This window comes from Coregonus lavaretus, assembly GCF_964263955.1.
Source record: "Coregonus lavaretus genome assembly, chromosome: 32".
In the NCBI taxonomy this organism is placed as follows: domain Eukaryota; kingdom Metazoa; phylum Chordata; class Actinopteri; order Salmoniformes; family Salmonidae; genus Coregonus; species Coregonus lavaretus.
The window spans coordinates 34,999,751-35,004,043 of NC_140019.1; positions in this window are offsets into that span (position 1 = coordinate 34,999,751).

Below are 4,293 nucleotides of genomic sequence, written 5' to 3' on the forward strand. Positions count from 1 at the left end.
TGGAATGTGTTGATCATTTTGCGGATTTAATCAGGGTAGTGTTGGAGCACGTTCACCCACATTGCTTCCACCTTACAGATCTGTTTTATTTAATCAGGGTAGTGTTGGAACACGTTCACCCACATTGCTTCCACCTTACAGATCTGTTTTATTTAATCAGGGTAGTGTTGGAACACGTTCACCCACATTGCTTCCACCTTACAGATCTGTTTTATTTAATCAGGGTAGTGTTGGAGCACGTTCCCCCACATTGCTTCCACCTTACAGATCTGTTTTATTTAATCAGGGTAGTGTTGGAGCACGTTCCCCCACATTGCTTCCACCTTACAGATCTGTTTTATTTAATCAGGGTAGTGTTGGAGCACGTTCACCCACATTGCTTCCACCTTACAAGTTTTCTTAATTTGGTATAACAATTTTTTTTAACAATGAATTTTCAAAACTGTACACAAGACATGGAACTGGCATTTTTCAAAGTGGTAAATAGATTTTCTAAATGTAACAGCCTGTAGTAGTTTTGCAATTACAAAACACAGCAAATACATTAAATCAAAAATAAGCTGCCTGCTAAACAAACTATAAATACACGGACACCCCTTCAAATTAGTGGACTTGACTCTTTCTGCCACACCCGTTGCTGAAATGTAAAATCGAGCACAACCATGCAATCTCCATAGACAAACATTGGCAGTAGAATAGCCTTACTGAAGAGCTCAGTGACTTTCAACGTGCCACTGTTCTAGGATGTCACCTTCCCAACAAGTCCGTTCGTCAAATTTCTGCCCTGCTAGAGCTGCCCCGGTCAACTGTAAGTGCTGTTATTGTGAAGTGGAAATGTCTAGGATCAACAACTGCTCAGCCGTGACGTGGTAGGCCACACAAGCTCACAGAACAAGACCGCCGAGTGCTATAGCGTGTAAAAAATATTTGGCGGATGCCAGGTGGACACTACCTGCCGCCAATGCATAGTGCCAACTGTAAAGTTTGGAGGAGGAATAATGGTCTGGGGTTTTTTCATGGTTTGGGCTAGGCCCCTTAGTTCCAGTGAAGGAAAATCTTTACGCTACAGCATACAATGACATTCTAGATGATTCTGTGCTTCCAACTTTGTGGCAAGTTTGGGGAATGCCCTTTCCTGTTTCAGCATGACAATGCCCCCGTGCACAAGGCGAGGTCCATACAGAAATGGTTTGTCTAGATCTGTGTGGAAGAACTTGACTGTCCTGCACAGAGCCCTGACCTCAACCCCATCGAACACCTTTGGGATCAATTGGAACGCCAACTGCGAGCCAGGCCTAATCGCCCAACATCAGTGCCCAACCTCACTACTGCTCATGGCTGAATGGAGGCAAGTCCCCGCAGCAATGTTCCAACATCTAGTGGAAAGCCTTCCCAGAACAGTGGAGCAAAGGGGAGACCAACTCCATATTAATGCCAATGATTTTGGAATAAGATGTTCAATGACCAGGTGTCCACATACTTTGTCATGTAGTGCATGTCTGCTCATTCAAGTGAGCTAGTGTATTTGGACACGCTGTGGTATTATGTTGGTTTAAGGCCTTCCTCTACAGCAGTGGTGATTTTAGCATGTAAATCTTGGTGGTGCAAAACAAAAAAGTGGGATGCATGCCAGCAAAGCCACTAAACAATACATTAATTGCACTATAACGGTGACAATCTGTCCCAACATCTTACCACTGCTACACCTGGCTATCAGCGGAGCCTTGTCTGGCAGAGAAACAGTTCACTCAGCCTCATTTACTGCCTTTAAAAAAAACATGGCTGACTTGCTTAAACAAATGTGGTTTCTATTGACAATTGAGATGTACAAACTATGGCCTAAGGCAGGGTTCTTCAATTCCGGTCCTGGAGGGCCGAAACACCTCTGTTTTTCATCCTCTCCTTCTAATCAGGGGCTAATTCAGACCTGGGACACCAGGTGAGTGCAATTAACTACCCGGTAGAAATAAAAAACAGAACTGTTTCGGCCCTCCAGGACCGGAATTGAAGAACCCTGGCCTAAGGGGACGATGAGCAGATAAGAGGCAATCCGTAATTTCGATTAAGACAATGAGCGAGCTAGGACGGACGTAGTCAGTATAACTATTTGTTTAGCACTTTTGAAATGTACAGCGACAGAATTCAGAACATGGGCCATTCTTAGTGTTCACCCTGTACACCAAGTCAGAACAGTAGGATAACGAAATTTGATTATTACATTTCTCTAAAACAGGTTATAGGCTACATGTGCACCACCAAGTCAGAACAGTTGGTGAAATTAAGAGGGTGAGGCACATGAAATATTTACAAATTAAATGCGCTGAAATGAAAGCAACCTCCCAAAATCAACACTCAGTGATATGTCTGATCCGGTTTTTTTTTTGAATGCACTCATACATTTTCTAAAGGTATTTTTGTTATATTTTGTGTTAAAAATAAAGGAATGTATAGTTTATTCAGAAAATATTCAGACCCCTTGACTTTTTCCACATTTTGTTACGTTTACAGCCTTATTCTAAAATGGATTAAATTAAATGTTTTCCTAATCAACCTACACACAATACCCCATAATGACAAAGTGAAAACAGGTTTTTAGGAATTTTTGCAAATTTATTAAATATAAAAAACATACCTTATTTACACAAGTATTCAGACCCTTTGCTAGGTGACTTGAAATTGAGCTCAGGTGCATCCTGTTTCTATTGATCATCCTTGAGATGTTTCTACAACTTGATTGGAGTCCACCTGTGGTAAATTCAATTGATTGGACATGATTTGGAAAGGCACACACCTGTCTATATAAGGTCCCACAGTTGCCAGTAATTGTCAGAGCAAAAACCAAGCCATGAGGCGAAGGAATTGTCTGTAGAGCTCCGAGACAGGATGTGTTGAGGCACAGATCTGGGGAAGGGTACCAAAACATTTCTGCCACATTGAAGGTCCCCAAGAACACAGTGCTACGTCATCCAATTGTGTACCATTTGATCCATTTCGTGTGATATGTTACGAATTTGTTGTGCTTAACATCCTGGAGGGCATCTTTAAGTGAAACAGTACATTGTGTGCACTACTTCATCATGCACTGATTTTTATCTGCAACAAGTCCGTTTGGTGGAAACACTGGTGGGAAAATGCGCATATTTTCTTTATGCAGATTTTAAAATATTTGCATCGAAACCTAGCTAATGTCATTTACATTTGGTGCTGCCCCTCTCACTGTGCTTCACACAGTCACAGTGATTCTGCATGTGGCGCCGCACCTCTTCCCCCTCTTTCTGGAACAAGGGATAGAGACAGATAGATATATATAGCAGGCGATTCAGTCAACTGAGCAATACCTAAATAGGCAAATCTTTATAACCCACATTGTCAAAGAAAAGTTTAAAATTAAACCACGCGGCTGAATACAACAAAGTTTATGGTAAATGCTTCACACAAAAGGGGAAATCTACAATTCAAACAATAACAATGCGGCACCCTGTCCGTTTCTCCCGAGTGGTGCAGTGGTATAAGGCACTGCATCGCAGTGCTAGCTGTGCCACTAGAGATCCTGGTTCGAATCCAGACTGTCGTAGCCGGCCGCGACCGGGAGACATATGGGGCGGCGATCAATTAGCCGGCGTCGTCCAGGGTAGGAGAGGGAATGGCCGGCAGGGATGTACTGTGGGGAAAAAAAGTATTTAGTCAGCCACCAATTGTGCAAGTTCTCTCACTTAAAAAGATGAGAGAGGCCTGTAATTTTCATCATAGGTACACGTCAACTATGACAGACAAATTGAGATTTTTTTTCTCCAGAAAATCACATTGTAGGATTTGTAATGAATTTATTTGCAAATTATGGTGGAAAATAAGTATTTGGTCACCTACAAACAAGCAAGATTTCTGGCTCTCACAGACCTGTAACTTCTTCTTTAAGAGGCTCCTCTGTCCTCCACTCGTTACCTGTATTAATGGCACCTGTTTGAACTTGTTATCAGTATAAAAGACACCTGTCCACAACCTCAAACTCCACTATGGCCAAGACCAAAGAGCTGTCAAAGGACACCAGAAACAAAATTGTAGACCTGCACCAGGCTGGGAAGATTGAATCTGCAATAGGTAAGCAGCTTGGTTTGAAGAAATCAACTGTGGGAGCAATTATTAGGAAATGGAAGACATACAAGACCACTGATAATCTCCCTCGATCTGGGGCTCCACGCAAGATCTCACCCTGTGGGGTCAAAATGATCACAAGAACGGTGAGCAAAAATCCCAGAACCACACGGGGGGACCTAGTGAATGACCTGCAGAGAG